At 51.8% G+C, this 17,080-nt stretch overlaps 1 pseudogene; it reads left to right on the forward strand.

The window, feature by feature from the left end:
• The first annotated feature begins 446 nt into the window (after positions 1-446).
• Positions 447-17,080, forward strand: part of LOC114886870 — an 82,474-nt pseudogene continuing 65,840 nt past the window's right edge.

The following is a 17,080-nucleotide window of genomic DNA, read 5'->3' on the forward strand; positions in this document are numbered from 1 at the left end:
TGGAGTGACACGGGGCTGGGGACTCCATGGGAGGGATTGCCCAACTTGGGGACAGAGAAGTCTCCCCGAACAGCGAGTCAGGAAACCAGGCTCAGGAAACCAGGCTCAGGACCTGGCTGCGGACCAGGCTCCACCCTGCTATCTTGACAGAGCCACCTAATGTTCTTGGGTCTCCCTTTTTCACCATTCAAATGGGACTAAAGTTCTGTCCCTACATCAAAGGATTATGGTGAGAATCAAATGTGAAAATGCTTTGAAAAATACAAAACACTACATAAATATTAGGTACCTCTGCTATTAAAATAATTAACAATAAATTGTTATAAAAACCAGAGTATGTGACATCCCCAGCTCCCTCTGTTTCGAGGGGTCCTTCCTGGGCCAGGGGAGGGACAGGAGGCCCAATTGGATGAGTGCCCCTTGGGATCAGCATCTCATTATCCGCGATGGGTTCCCCAAGCAGCAACGTCACCTTCAGCCCCTGGCCTCTCCGCTCAGCTTCCCAGTTGCCTCGACAGCAGGAACAAGCGTGAGCCTTGTCAGACAAGCCCTGCATCTCCGTAAAACATGCTCTAAGCATAATTACCCATCGGAGAAGTGCACGGGCCCCGCCCTTATCAGAGAGCTGCTGCCACGGCTGGATTTTCACTGCTGCAGCAGCTGAAGGCTGACTTGTCCTGGACCAAAGAAGCAGGGGCAGTGCTCTAGCTAAGCAGGGTCGGATATGACCAGGCCTTGGATGGGAGCCCCGGGCCTTGGTTGTGAAGGCCCAAGCCCCCATTGGCCCAAGCAAATGCTGAGCTCAGCTTCTCTCCTCCCTTTCATCAGCCACCAAGTTAGCCCCTAACAGCCCATCTTGAGGCCCCCTCTGTATGGGGGCTGTACCCACCCTAGGCTCCCTGTCCCCTGCCTGAGCTCCTCTGCACTGGCACCTGGGTGGCCCTCTTATTGGTCCTGCTGCCCTCCCTATCCTGAGGTGTCACCTGTGTCTCAGGTGTGGTACCAGCAGCAACCTAGGCAAGTGACAGTGCTTGGAGATGCAGCCAGGCAGTTAGGGTGGGTCGCATTCCCCAGAGCCAGGTGCAGGGCAGGACAGGAGAGCTGCCACCTCCCACCTCCATCCCCTCCCCGTCTGCCTACATGCCTTTTCCCGGGAAACACTCCCAAACAACCTTTTGGGAAGATGTGTTCCTGTTTCCTCCACATCTCACCAGGCTACTGCCTGATTGATTTCATACCACGGACGTCACTCCTCCTTCCTTCTGGGGAATGGGAATGGCCCAAGCCCCTGGATCCAGCAGAGGTCTGTGTCTTCCACCTACCCGTCTCTAGACGGTGACTATTTCTAGAAAGAGTTGGGGAAACTGAGCCCTGGGCTGAGCACCCAACTCTTCCAACTCATTCTTCTGAGTGGAACACAGGCCAGAGGGTGGGGGAGATGTGTAGGGGTCCTTGGGAGGCAGTCCTCCTGGCCAGGCTGTCAGAAGAAGCAGGGGCACCTGAGGTGCTCACTGTTTATCCTTCTAGCAGTCTCACCTGTGGGAGCAGGTGCTCTGAAGGAGGGTGATTCTGTTTGCCCTCTTCCTGTGGGGGATAACCTGAAGCGGAAGAACAAGTCGACTTCCTTTATCCCCCAAGGCACCTCCTGGCATCCCACCGTCTGCCAGGCTCAGCCCCAGGGAGGGGCCGGCAGGGCTCATGCTATCCTCTCCTGAGCCAGGTGTGGGTTCCTCCAAGCAGCCCCAAGCCTAATCTGGGACCCCACATCCCTGCCCCCCAGGATACCCTGCCCAGTGCCATCTCAGGGCTTCTAGGGAATTATGCCCAAAAATCGAACTCCACACTGAGACCCAAGCCAGATCCTTCCATCCAGGATTGGAGGACATCCACACCAAGCACCAGGTTGCTTGAACCCTGAGCCTTATCCCAGCCTTTCCCCGCTAGAGCTCAGCTCCTGTGGGAGTGGCAGCTCTGTGGGAAGGATGCATTGAGACAAATGGGGCTGTGATTAACCAGCCATCAATATCTCTTAAAGGCCCATTACCTCAAAAGCTGGCAGGTCCCTCCAGGTCCCCCGCCCTGAGCCCAGCAGAGATCCCCAGGGCAGCTCAAGCCTCCCTCTTTCTCCCTCCTTCCCTCCCTGCTCTGGCCACATCAGCCAGATGGATTATGTCTTATTTCTCTTGGATTTGGCTGCAGGAACCAAACAGCATTTAAGGCCATTGATCGCTCAGAAGGCAAAGTGTATAACGCACCAGAAAATTAGTTTGGAGTGCCCGGCAGGAGAGCGGCTCCGCTCTGGCCTCAGATTTGCACTGCTCTGGTGACCAGGAGGGGGAGAGGGGCAGGGCCCAGTGTACCTTTCAATCTCTCCAGGAAGTTCTAGGAAGTTGTCCTCTCATCATGGCCACGCTGAGCCCTTCTTACCAGCTATGTGCCCAGGTGAGCTGCATGACAGTCAAACCTCTCCTAGGTTTCAGCCCCAACCCACTCGTCCTCCCCCCAAGACACACAGGCACAGACTACACTCACATTACACACCCAAGTGTTTTTTAAAATACCTGCACATATGCATGCACATGAGACGGGCATGTCATGCACACGCTTACCTATGTACACGTGAGACTGTCTTGGAGTCTAGACAAGAGGCATTCCCTTTGTCTGAACATTCTGGTGCCTAGGAAAGTACCTGACACAAAGAAGGTGATCACTGGGAATTCCCTGGTGGTCCAATGGTTAAGCCTTGGCGCTTTCACTGCCCAAGGCCCAGGGTTCAATCCTAGTCAGGGAACTAAGATCCCACAAGCTATGCCGCGCAGGGAAGGGAGGAAGGAAGGAAGGGAGGGAGGGAGGGAGGGGAGAAGGAGGGAGGGAGGGAGGGAGGGAGGGAGGGAGGAAAGAAGGAAGGAAGGAGGGAAGGAAGGAAGGAAGGAAGGAAGGAAGGAAAGAAGAAAAAAGGTTATCACTGATGTTTATTAGATCAATCAAAATGGCTTCTTGGCTAAATGAATCAGAACCATGGACAGATCCCATTGACCTCCTCTCCCCTCCCCTCTGTGATCAATTAGTTCACTGGGCCAAAAGCAGCGCCAGCCCACAGCCCGCTGGAGCTGTAGTGATGACCATCGTGGTAATCATAAAAATGGCTTTCGTTTTTGACCTCCTACTGTGCACCAGTCACGAGCCAAGCTCTTAGTATGAATCATCTCACTTGGTCCTCACCACCTCCCAGAATGTAGTTATTGTTATTCCCACACCACAGATGACAAAACTGAAGCTCATAGAGGTGGAGTGATTTCCCAAAGTTTTCATCGAGCTTGTCTAAAATGACAGAGGCCTGTCTAACTCCAGGGGCCCCTATTATATTGTACATACTTCATATGACAATAACTTTACCAGATGGGTTTTCCTTGAAAGCAAAGGAGGAGAGGTTGACATGTATCCGCCCACAGCAGCAACTCCTCCACGTCAGCCAGCACACCTTTCCTGCCTCCACCAAGGCCCCAGCCTGACGGAGCCAGGAAGAGTGTGCTGAGTGAGTGGGTAGGCTTGAAGCCTGAAAATCAAGGCCAAACTGAGCCAAAGTCATGGAGATCTTGCAAAGGGGACACTTGAGAGGCTCAAAGAAGTGTGTGAAAGTGAGATAATGTCCAAGGCAGTGGTATGTTACACAGATTCACCAGGCTTAAAGAAAGGAGGATAAGCAGGACTTTGCCAGAAGAGTTGCTGGCAGAACAGTTGTCCAGCCCCCTCCCCCCTCCTCCCCAAGTCCACTGAAAATATTGAAAAAGGTAAAAAAGATCCCATTCATTGAAAGAGATGATTAACAGTGAGAATGATGGCTGAAGAGTTCAGCTAACGCAAAGAAACAGAGTTCCACAAGAATACAAGTAATTGTGTTGTAAAGTTTGAGCTGCATTCTTGTGATAGAAGAGAGAGCTGTCTCATTATTGTGTCTTCCAGATAAAGTCAGACTGAGCAACACCTTTGGCAAGAAAATGATAATCAATGAGCTGCTTTGCCCCGGCTAAGCCAAGACCAGAGAGCCCACGTATTTGCCAGGAGAACTCCAGCTCCCCTGGCCAAAAAGAGGCTCCAAATCATGAGAAAAGATCATGGATCATTTGGTTTCAAACATCAGTGCCCTCCTTTCCCCCAACCCTCTCTCCCTTCAAATAACCAATCAAGCTTTATTTCACATGTCTAGATTCTGAAACATTTGAGAAATCTCTGTACCACCCAAAAGCTGGGGCCTGTGGAACAGTGAGTGTTGACACTACACTTCACTGAGAACTGTTTTCAAAGGTTTTTTGATCCAAAGAACAATCACCTACTTTAGTGCCTCACCTATTCTCCAGTCTTGAATCCAAATGACTTTGGGGTATTTCCAAAGATCCAGGTCACCCCAAGATAAACACTCACCAATATTCAAAACCATATGCCACAGACTTCCCAAGGGGAGTTGCGAAGGTGTGTTGACAGTGGGACATGATTGGAATATGTATCAGACTTTCCAAGTGGATTACGTTGAATGTAAAAGTTCTGACTTTGTGAGAAAAGAACTTCAACTAATTTTCTTGTCACATAAGCAGCAGCCACCAGAAGTGGATCTGAGTCCTTTCTTGCGTTAGTTGATTACTACCTTTAGCCCTGAAGGGGTAAGAAGACAAGAATGGTTTGGTGACATTGGAGTCAGGAGTCCTGGGTTTGATTCTGGCTTTACCTTTGACCACTGCGTGACCAAGGAGCTGAACCCCTTTGAGGCTTGGGTTTATTTCCTTTACAAAATGGTACCAGTAATGCCCCCTGCCCTCCCGTGGGACTGGGATTCTGGCTAACTGAGATAGACGACCCAGCACAGTGCTTGGCACGGCACATAGTATTCATTTATTATGTTAGTTGATTCTTCAGAAGGAAGGGGTCAAGCAGCCACAGGTCCTGGATAAGGTCCTGAAGCCTGGAAAGAACAAAGGTGAAGCTGGGCATTGGGGAGATAGAGAAGGAGGGCATGAATTGGTGGAGATGGGCAGGAACCTAAGAGACGAACTTACCCTACGTAACTACTTTGTCTAGGGATGGGTCCTATCACAGGGATACAGGAAGGAGGCAGGGTTTCATCACTTCTCAAATTGAATCTAGGACATGAACTCAGAAGGAGAAAGACAGCAAAGTGTGTTCTTAGAGAGAAGGATGCTCTTCACTATCCTAGTGAAGGGTTCAAATCGGCTTACATTGCATCAAAAGAGGGCAGTTAGACAAGAGGAAGAACTTCCACCTAGATCCACTAACTCCTTAAACAGGCTGCCGAGACAGGCTCAGGAATAGAACAAGCAATCGTCCGGAGACAGGGGAATGGATGAGGTGAACTAGTGAGGGACTAGATCTTCCATCTCTGAGGCTCTGTAAGTTGAGGTCCATCTTAAGAGCAGCTCTCAGCATCAGGAACGGGCTCTGCAAAGCCCCGGGAAAACACCAGTGTGGCAATTTAGTGGTGAGCAGAACGCTAATTAGTGCCAAGAATAACAGTGGCTTCTTTTTTTTTTTTTTTCCTCACTGTTGTGGCCTCTCCCGTTGCGGAGCACAGGCTCCGGACGCGCAGGCTCAGCGGCCATGGCTCACGGGCCCAGCCGCTCTGTGCATGTGGGATCTTCCCGGACCGGGGCACGAACCCGTGTCCCCTGAATCGGCAGGCGGACTCTCAACCACTGCGCCACCAGGGAAGCCCCAACAGTGGCTTCTTAACGGAGCCCTTAATGAAGACTCATTTTGGGTTTTATTAACATGGAGAAAAAGCACACACTCTCCCCAGCTCTCAGAGAGCAGACAGGATGAAGAGCAGCCCCCAAAATGGGGCCGATCCTATTCCGGGACCCTGCTTGGGATACCATAATAGGCTCTGGGAAGTGGGGTCAGAAGGGCAAGCTTAGAGCCCTGAGATGTTCCTTTGCCCTTTGGGCGATCCATTTAGACCTGTAGATCCCATACAGCCTCGGGGGAGGTTTCCAGCCGGGCTCAGCCCTGCAATTTACAGGCAAGCTGCAGATAAGAACGCAAAGGAGAGCCACCCGCAAGGTGCTGGCCGCGATTTCAAAGGCAGACGCATCCCATGGCATATTTAATTAGGGGGCTTCCCCGGTGGCGCGGTGGTTGAGAGTCCGCCTGCCGATGCAGGGGACACGGGTTCGTGCCCCGGTCTGGGAAGATCCCACGTGCCGCGGAGCGGCTGGGCCCGTGAGCCATGGCCGCTGAGCCTGCGCGTCCGGAGCCCGTGCTCCGCAACGGGAGAGGCCACGACAGTGAGAGGCCCGCGTACCGCAAAATAATAAAATAAAATAAAAAATATATATATTTAATTAGAATACAATCCCACCAAAGCTCTCGCACCATAAGAGACTAACAAAATGCAGCCCTCTACCCAATGCTGCTCACTTATTACCAAGTATACAGTCTCTGTTGGCTTCAAATATGGCAAGAAGGATTCAGGTTAGACCTAGAAATTCGGAACTTTAAAACTTGTGTATGACCTTGGAGGTCATCTAGTCAATCCCTTGTATTATGAGAAACTGAGGCCCAGAGAAATTAGAAACACTCAAAAATCAAATAGCTAGTTGTGTCTGAGCCGTAATCCAAGACATCTCTGGAAGTGCTCCCCCTTGACACCAGCCTCTGCCCCTGCTTGCCTCCCTCGCCCAGGGCTACATAACCTGGTTACTCAACCATCCTTGGGGCTGGGCCGGCATGAGCAAGATGGTACCTGGGGGGCACTTGTGGCTGAGATCTTGAGGTGTCTCCAATGCCCAAATGCTAACCAGGATGCAGCTCAGAGACGGCTTTCCTCAATCATTTAGGTGCTCAAACTCTCTTTGTGGAATGAAATAGGAGAACCCACTTTTGTAGATCTTTGACACCCTAAACTCAAAAGGGAAACCTCAACAGAGGGATGAAAATCATCCCCAAATAGCTCCAGCACTATTCTGGCCACACCTGCAACCCCTTCACCAAGAGTTAATGCACAATTACCAGGTTTGTAAGATGAACGGCCTGAGAGCCTGAGAAGGGAGTGGAGGGGGGACTTCTTTCTCATTAGCCGAAACCTGCAGGACGGGGACTGTCTCCGCTTGGTGCTCAGGGAGACCCAAGAGAGAGGGGAGGCAGTCTCTGCCTGGAAGGACCCAACCTGATGGGGAAAAGATAACAGTGCAATTGCTGAGCAACTGCTGTATGCCCTGCATCATACGAGGCACTTAACACAAGTTATTTCTCATTTAATTCTCACAACATCATTGTAAGGTAGGTATTACTTTGCCTCTTTCAACAGAAGAGGACAAGGAGACACAAATGGCTTAAGTCAACTGCCCAAAGTCACACAGCAAGAAATTGATGGAGCTGGGCTCCACCTCCAGCCACACGCCAGTACTTGCAAACTGAACCCCTCAGTTCCCAGGGGATCCTGAGCAGGTGACAGTCACTGCAGGGAGCAAACTGTGGATGGTCTCCTGGACAAAGTTCCCTGGGACTTTTGAGAAAGGCCAGCAGTAGCTGGAAGGACCTCATTAACGGTGGCAGAACTGTCAGAAAAAAAGCTGACATTTATTGAGCAACTGCTATGTGTGCTGAGCTCTGTGCCATGCGGCTCACTATCCAATCTCGTCTAATGTTCACAACAACCTTCTGACAAGAGTCAGGTTCAGACAGAGCAAGTGACTTTCCCAAGGTCACACAGCGAGCAAATGATCAATTTGGGATCTGAACCTAGATCTGTCTGGTACCAGTTGGAGAGGACAAAACCCAAGGGAATTTAACCTGAGGGGAGAGTGGGTGCTGGGGGGAGGCTAAGAAATAGCTCAGAGGCCACCACTGGAGACATCTCTTTCCTGGAATACAGGAGCTTATTTGAAGAGGCTTGGCTCTGAAAAGGCAGGAGAAGGGACCAGGTGTGCCTTGACCCGAGGGCCTTTTACCACTGCATCCATCCTCTTCCCCCAGGAGAGCCCATGGAGATGACAAAGGATCACATCGGTAAGATTCCATTAACACGCAAGGTTATTGCACAGCATTTAAGCATCACCACGGCCACTTTAATCTGTTTTCCCAGAGAGGTTTACGCCGCATGTGTTCACACAGCCCCTGGCACAGCACTGCTCACTGGAGACTGCTGGTTGGCATCCCCGTGAGCCCCGCAGCTCAGGCTGCCGGCAGCAATGCAGGCTTTCGAGACAGACAGAACAAAGTTCAAATCCTGGTTTCCCCAGCACTGAGCCTCTGTTTCCTCACCTCTTAAAAAGAGCTAATCATGCCTGTTTCCTAGGGTTGTCCTAAGCATTAAAGAGCTTGTCCCAGCCTCCCCCAAAGCCACCCTTCACTGTTCCCTGCTCCACACACTTCACTGGCCATTTTGCCTTCAATCATGGAGGAGGTTGAGTCCTCTGAGGCTCTCTCTACTCTGCATATAGAGCCACCCCTCCCTGGTGGAAAGGAGAGGAGTTGAGAGAGCTCCACCTCTGCGGAGGACCAGAGGGAGGTGATCCCAGAGGGTGGGGAAGCAGGGAGACAGCCCGGGAGATCCTGGAGGCAGAGGGATCCTGGGGACCCCAAGACTAAGTGGGCTGATGCCAGGAATCAGACCCCCTCTGCATTGAAGGCGTGCTGGGAAGAGCCTCCAGCTTCACTGGCCCTGTGTTGGGGAAATGGAGGCACTTGGGGAGTAAGACGGCTCCCCTTCCTGAGGGGCCTAAAAGGGGTCAGTGACAAAGGATCCAAATGCCCAACTCCATCCACACAAGCTCTCAGCATGCCGTGGAGGGAAACTGTGCCACGGCAATGTCACCAAGCCCAGGCAGCAGCTCTGCCTCCAGAGCCTGCTCCATCTCCAGAAATTCCCGAGGGATGAAGCCCAGCCAAACCCGCCCCGTCCTTCTTCCCCTGAAGTCATACTAGCCTCCTCAGGCCCCAGACCATGAACCTTCTCACCTTTGAGCCTTTTCTCACACTGGTCCCTTCTTGGTGATGCCTCTTCTTTGCCTCAGCATCTCCCTAAACCAGCCCAGCCTCCAAGGATCATCACGAGCCATCTCCTCTGTGAACCCGGGTACTGCCCTGGGACAACTCCTCACTCCTTCCCCTCCAGTGGGTCTTGTCTCTCCCCCACCTCTCCTCTGAGCACACACAGCCTGTGTGAAAGGAGTTCTTCTCACCCATTCCCAGAGCCCTGGAAGGCAGAGATGTGGCTGGTTATCCCTGTGTCCTCAGCACTCAGCACAGAGCCTGGAAGGAGCGGGTACCTGGGAAATACCCATAATTAACTAATTGCTGAGGAAGCCCTGTTCTTTCTTCCTCTTCCCCTTCTTCCCTGGCACCAGAGATTGGGTCTATGGAAGATGTAAACACAGGACATCTGACCCAGGTCAAACTTGGGTGATGCCCTTGACTGGGAGGCAAGGGATTGGTCCCAATGCCTCCTTGCTCCTGTGATAAGAGAATGATTTTTTTTTTTTTTTTTTTTTTGGTCCTTTACCTCCCCGCTGTAAAGCTCTTAAAGGGACCTCAGCTTCTTATTAGCTCCCTCCTTCCTCCTGCCAATTCTAAACCAAATGTCTGCTTCCTCTGGAGCTCCTTCCTCCCAGGTCTGCCACGCCTCCCCACCTCCCACGCTCTCCCTCCCACCCCATCCCTGTAGCAGGGAATGCAATTAGGCCTTTCCCGAGCACAGCACCCCCTCCACGCAGCTGAACTGCCTGTCCAACAGGGGATAATTTATGGAAATGGGTAAAGGTGTTTTTAAATTATTCAATTTAAATGTAAATAGGAGAGATGGTTTCTCTGAATAAATTGTCTTATTTATGTTCCACCCAAATCCCCTCCCAGGGAAATACGGAGCAGTTTGGAGCCCTCAGGAGACCAGAGCCCTCCACTTCTCTTTAAGGAATGTGGGAGACGGCCAGGCCCCTGGGGGGCAGTGACTGGGAGACAAATGTCCTGACAGCTGCTGTCCCAGCTGGGGTCACAGGACAGGCCGAGCTCTCACCAAGGGCTGTTTCACCCCACTCCACCCTGGAGAGCTGTGGCCAGGCCATGGCCCAGATGTGGACAGAAAGCAATTCCTCCATCTTTGTTTGCTGGGGAGTGACAATGGGGCAGGGGCTCTGTGCCCCTCCCCTTCTTCCCAAGGTCTCTTTCCATCTGACACCAAAGCAATGGAGGGCTTCACACATCCCTGATAAAGTCCTTCACTCTCTGAGATGCTAACTGACTGTGGGCCATCTTTCCTTGGAGCATTTCTGTCCTAAACAGGGCCTCCTAGACACAGGGCTGCCTTGAAAGTAAAGCCCTTCCTTGATACATCTCAGGCACTGTCACATGTGTCAATGGGAAGGCCTCTGAGGGTGAGGAGAGGGGCCGTTCTTTAGCCCCTCCCTTAGTACCACCTAGATGCCAGCATTGCCATCTCCTGAGATTGAACCGCCATTACATGGGAGCTACATGATCCATGTAGCTGTTAGGGGATTTTCGGGGGCAAAGGCCAGAACATCAAAGTAGCTGAGATTATATGGAAATTTACTAGCCCTGGAAACCTGGAGGCTGGGCAAAATTCAGGTGTAGATCTGGCGTGATCTGGAAGCCTTATCCTGTTTCCCTGTGATTCTTTTTTGTATATCCACCATCCTTGGACTAGATTACGAGATGGCTGGGGGCAGTTAAGAGCCTTAGATCCAACCATGGCGATGTTCAGAGAAAACCAGGAAAGGGCAACTCTCAGAGACTCTTCAAGAAGTGTGAAGCAGGCTCCCCGCCAACTCCTCAGAAAAACTCTCCTTGGGCTTCCCTGGTGGCACAGTGGTTGAGAGTCCGCCTGCCAATGCAGGGCACGCGGGTTCGTGCCCTGGTCCGGGAAGATCCCACATGCCGCGGAGCGGCTGGGCCCGTGAGCCATGGCCGCTGAGCCTGCGCGTCCGGAGCCTGTGCTCCGCAGCGGGATAGGCCACAACGGTGAGAGGCCCGCGTACCAGGGCTGGGGGGGAACTCTCCTTGCATCTCATTGGCCCATCCTAACCTAATGTGGGTAGACATTACCACTGGCGTAACGGTTGAATAGTTGAAATCAATACATGTTTTAATGGTTGAACATGTTTGTTTCAAACCACCCCCCGCTTGAAATGGCTCAATTCCTTTCTGCCTAATCCTAAGATCCCCAGGACAGCACCCCTCCACACAGCTGCCCATCTCCCAAAGAGTAGAGTCAGACCAGAGACCCAGATCTCAGGCTGATTGGCAAGACTGGACCAAATCAGACACAATCGCTGTCCAACACCTTAACTCTTTCCCAGGATACCCATAAATGGAGGAATGGCTTGTCCGAGCCCCACGATCAGCGTCGCCCCCTCACTGCCATTTATTCACTCATTCTACAAGTATGTCTGGCCTGCCTACCTTGTGCCAGACACAAGCGAGAGGCAGAAGTTTCACTGGCAAAAGAGAGCCCATTTCCTGTTCTTGCAGACTTACCATCCCTGCAGTGGACTTTATCATGTTTGTGGCCAGTTGTTTCGGCTGCCCACAAACATTTTTGCCAAATTTGGGAGTTTCCAGCCTCAGTGAATCACGCCTTCCCAAGGTAGAAACCAGAAACTCGGTTACCTGGTCTCCTTTGCAGCTAGGGCACAGACATGTGACTCAGACCCCACCCATCAGATTCACTCATAAGAGACTTTGCTCTAGAAGGGAGGGATTTGAGTAAGAAGGCAATGCCCAGAATGCACTGTGCTGGCAAGGGTGGAAGTGGAGATGTCCCGCTTTGGGTAGAAGTGGCAGCAGGGTTCAGTTCCTGGCCCGGAAGAGCAATCAGTGCGGAGCGGCATGAGAGGTTCCCTGGTGCCTGGTGGGAAAGCAGCAGCAGCTGTGGTTTCCCCATCAGTCTGCTTCTGTGTGCAGTGGGGCATCAGGCCTGGAAGCTTAGCCTCAAGCCTGGCTCTCCAGCCCTCCGTACGACTAGATAGGACACACCATATTCTTCTAACATATAGATTCCTCAGTCAGTCAGGGTCGCATCTATTGCCTAAGGCCACTAACCCGCCTGATGAAGAAGAATGTCCCATCCTTGGTGAGGGTTACTCATTGTGAAGACCTCGCCCAGGTAGCCCCTTCCTGGCATCCCACTTAGCCCAGGACTTTGCTCATGCCTCTTAACAGCAGTCTTTTTTTTGTTTTTTTTGTATTTTGGCCGTGCCAGGTCTTAGTTGCGGCATGCAGGATCTTCGTTGCGGCATGCAAGCGAGATCTAGTTCCCCGAGCAGGGATCGAACCCAGGCCCCCTACACTGGGAGCACAGAGCCTTACCCGCTGGACCATCAGGGAAGTCCCTTAACAGCAGTCTTAACAAAGGCGTGAGCCCCTCTGTGTGTCTCCAGTACACCCCACCCCCAACACACACACTAAACTCTGAGCTCCTTGGGACCTGGGACCACACCTTTTGCACCATTATATCCTCAGGTCTGTTTAGAACCTGGGTCAGAATAGGTGCTCACTAAGTATTGGCTGTGATGCGATCATTGCCACTGTCTTCATTAATGACACCAAAAAGGCCACCAATGGCTGACTCTGGGTTGAGCAACACACACAGGGAATGGCCCGTATCTTGTCCTACCTTCTCCAGAATCAGCGACCAGGTTCATATCCATGGGCTCCAGGCACTTCAGTCCCCACAAGAAAGTCCCCTAAAATACCACAGGACTGCCTTCTAACCCCTGCCCATTTCCCTAATCACCCTTGGCAGCCTTGCATTTACTCCTGCCAACCAGCTGGTCCCATCTCAGCCTTGCCCTCCTTCCCACCCTGCCCTGGGCAGCCTTGGGAAGATCTCCATCCTTGGACATGGAGATGACATCCCGAAGGCCCCTAGAGAGATATGCCCAGATGGGTTACTTAGCCAACCCAAGGGTATCCTTTATCCTGACCAGCCCTGCGAGTGTGCCCACACACACACACACACTCTACCCCCTCTGCAGGAAGAGCCAGAGGAAATGGACAAGGTTTCTGGAATCAATTTCACACCTTGGGCATGATAAACAACCAAGCAGAGAGCAGCACCCATCCAGGGAGCTAATGGCCTTGGTATCTGAGTGATACATCTCTCCATGAAAAAGAAAGCCTGGCCTTTTCTCCATACACCGCTCCGCTTGGAGCAGACTCACGCCAGCCCCATCTGCACCTTCCTGGGCGTGGACGAGACAGGCACTTCCCCCTTCCCCAGGCAGCACATGGCCTATCCTCAGCTGGGGGCCTGGGGAGGCCCAAGGCAGAAAGCACCTGACCCACTACCTTAGCTAGCAGGGCCATAGTTCAGATAGAGCCCAGCTACCTGGGTTCAAACCCCAGATCCACTTCTCACTCTCTGAGTGACTTTGGGCAAGCTACCTAAATAGTACCCAAGTCACAGGTTCTTCTGAAGATTAAATGAGGCTTTCTGCAAAGAACACATAATAAGTCTTCAATAATCTTAGCTATTGTTATTATTATTATGACTCCCTGTAGCCAGGAAGTTCTTGGTTCATCTAACTTGAATCCTACCCACTGCCTTTTAGGGCCATTGTAGTTGGTTCTCTTCCTGGTGGGCATGGAACTCAGCCGTCTCCAGTGTGATGCAGTAGGGAAAATAATGGTGCTGGAAGCAGAAGAGCTACGTTCAAACCCATCTCAAGTCTGTTAGCCATGATTCTCCTTATATCCAATCAGTGTAAGACAGATTCTAAATACATGATTACTAGCTGTGTGGACAGACAGATGTCACTCTGCTTCTGTGGGCCAGAGGCCACAGCATCCTTGTTTGTACAATAGGAAAAGAGCCAAAGGTCATAGGATGAGGTCAGATGCAGTAACATCTAAGAGAGTGCCTGGGACAGCGGGTGATCAGGGATGTTAGTTGAACCTGGATCTGCACAAATGCTCGAAGTGAGACTTAGTTCCCTAAGCCTGCTCTACCTGAGACATATAATGACCCCGTTTCTACAACCTTCTCCACTTACTGTCCAACTCAGCAAATCCCTCCATGTTTCTTCAGCCTGAGGAGCACTTATTTAATGGTGAGAAACCAACATCAGATTTTACCGGAAGTGAGTAAAATCCTTGCAGCCGTCCACGGCAATGCCGATGCCCGGGAGAGGGCTGGTGAGTAGCCATTGATGTGTGTCCCACACTCAGTAGTTAACAAATGTGTTCTCGGGTAGTATCTTAACAAATACTTTCCCAGTCCAGTTTTGCCAATGGGGAATCTATCTCAGAATGGGGCGCCAACTTCCCCTAAAGTGGTAAAGAAGGATGTGAACCCATTTTGCAACCAGTCTTTCGCCAACTCCCTTGGGCACTCTGCCCTCTTCCCGTACGTCGTCCTGCGCCAGCCTGGAAGGTCTTTACTGATCTTCTAGCTCTATCCCTGGCATAATGCCTGGCACAGAGTACAGTCCCAATAAGTAATCGTCACATTTAATCCAAATACTTCATTTCACCCACAGGGAATCTGAGGCAGAAAGAGACGTAGTGAGTAGCCCACCATCACACAGCTGGAAGGTGATGCGATGGATCCGCTAACAGGAGAGCATGAGCTCACCCCAAAATGTCAGAACTAGAAGAATCCTAGAAGGTCATGTGGTCAAGGCCCTGCCAGGTCTTCCCTGGTAATCAAAGCCAAGTTCTCCCACTCAGACCTTGGAGGGGGGACAAGAGGCTTCTGAGGCTGGAGGATATAGTAGATTGATTACAGAACGTCCCCAAATCCTCCCCTACCGATATCCATGCCCCTTTACAATGTGGCTTTGCAGCTTCTCCCAAGAAGAAGTAGAGTCTGTTTCCCCTCCTATTGAAACTGGGCTGCCTTGTAACTCGCGTTGACCAATAGAATTCAATGGAAGTCATGGTGTCCCAGTTCCAAGGCGAGACTTCAAGAGACCTTGCCAGCTTCCATGCTCCCTAGAGCCCTGCCAGCACCCTGTGAGCAGGCCTGGGCTAGGCTGCTGGAGGATGAGAGACAAGTCAGTAAAAGGCCAGTTGTCCCAGCTGAGGCCTCCCTACTCCTGTCTACGGCCAGCTGATCCCCCAACACGAGAACCCATCCTAGAGCAACAGAGGTACCTCCTCTGCCCATAGCCAACCACAAGGACATGAGTGATTCCAGCCAAGACCAGAAGCACCACCCAGATAACCCATAGGCTCATGAGAAATCATAAATGTAATTGTTTTAAGTCCCTGAGTTTTGGGGTGCTTTGTCACAAAGCATCATCTAACAGATACATTGGGCCTTAAGAAAAGACCCCAAGTCATAGGGCTGGAGAAGCTGAGGCCTGTGCTCCTGCAGGGCCTTGAGGGAGCAGAGCTCTTTTCTGCAAAGAGCCTGATTGAGTTTCTACCTAGTCTGTCCAGTCTCTAGGTCTGGCCCAGCCCAGGACCAAGGAAGTCAGTTCTAGCTCCAGCCCTACCCTTGCCACCCACCTTGGCACCTGCAATACCCACCCAGGGCAGTGTCCAGGAGGAGTCCATACAGGGAGGGCTGCGACAAGAGTCGAGGCTGTCCACAGACCAGGAGGAGTTCGCCTCAAAGACAAAGCCCAACAAAGTCCCGAGGTGGGGTCTCCATGGTAGAGAAGAATCCGAGACCAGACGACCCCCCCGCCCATCACCCAGGGGGAGCAATCAGCCCCGGAGGAGCTGAGCAGGCCGCTTGACATTTGATGGGAGTCATTATCAGACACTTATTCCCAATCAGGGCTCAAGTGTCTCTGAGGGCCCCTCTGCTGCCTTCTCATTCCAGGGAGCATTAACAGGAGGAGGGGAGGCGCAGGTCTGGGCAAAGGCCCTCAGACCCACCACTCTGACTCCAGTCCCCTTCTTGCTTCCTGGGGCCCCCAGGGGCAAGCTACCTCATGCCAGAGTGTGGAGAGTGGGGGACTCCAGAGTGGAGAGCTTGAGTCCTGGATCCTCGGGCACAGAGAGGCTCAAAGAGATGTGTGCAGGAGGGCTGGCTCAGAACTCAGATTGCTGCCGGGCCCAAGAAAGGCTTTGTCTCCAAGCCTCATGCCTCTGGGAGTCCTGAGTCCCCGCCCCAAGCAGCCACCTCCTCCCTCAGACAGTCCGGCAGGACCAAGGCCAGGCTCCTCCCCTTGCACAAAGACCAGAACTCTCTCTCTCTGCAGCCAGACAGCTCCGCTCAGAGAGAGCCATGACTCAGGAGTGTGAAGGCCTTGTAAGGCTCTCCTGCCTCCACAGAGAGATCTTGGCCAAGCTACCTAATCTCTCCTGCTCTGGAAAGAGGGCAATGATCCCTGCCCTGCCTCTCTGCACAGGTCTATTGCGAGAATCCTATTCTTTACTGCATGGGAAAACACTTGGTAAACTGTAAAATGAGGGCTGGGCACGATTGTCCCCACTGGATCATCATCACAATATAGGCGAGCTCAGATGAGCCAGGTGCAGGCGTGTTGGTGGGGTTGTGTGAGTCTGTGTGTGTGTGTGTGTGTGTGTGTGTATCTGCACTGGTGTCTCACTGTGTGCTTCTGCGCTCCAATACCAATATTTCATGGTTTCGGATTATCTGTGAGTTTTCACCATCTATGTCTCTATTCAGGCAGTGAATCAACTGTGTTCATGTGTTACAGCCTGAATACAGAGGCAGAGTTCTGAGGTTACAAAAGAAAGGGAGTAAAAACACCTTGTAGTGGGGTTTGACAGTTGAGAGAGAGAGAGTACAGACACACACACACATACACACGTACACACACACCTGTGCTGTCAAGGAACCTAAGGACTCAAAAAACCAAATGCAAAAAATAGAGAAAGAGGTGGGTGGAAAGTCATGGAATAATGGGCCCTGAGAGTGGTCAATCCAGAAGGCTTCCTGGAAGAGGAGGTAAAGTCTGAGCTGGATTTGGTAGAAAAGCAGGAAAAGATGGCTTTGGGAGAAGAATAGACATGAATGGGTTTTAAGTATTCTGTTATCAAATAATGGTAATTAGGGCTTCCCTGGTGGCGCAGTGGTTGAGAGTCTGCCTGCCGATGCAGGGGACACGGGTTCGTGCCCTGGTCCGGGATGATCCCA

The sequence above is a fragment of the Monodon monoceros genome, unplaced genomic scaffold (genome assembly GCF_005190385.1).
Source record: "Monodon monoceros isolate NGI ecotype Baffin Bay Population unplaced genomic scaffold, NGI_Narwhal_1 Super_Scaffold_7, whole genome shotgun sequence".
In the NCBI taxonomy this organism is placed as follows: domain Eukaryota; kingdom Metazoa; phylum Chordata; class Mammalia; order Artiodactyla; family Monodontidae; genus Monodon; species Monodon monoceros.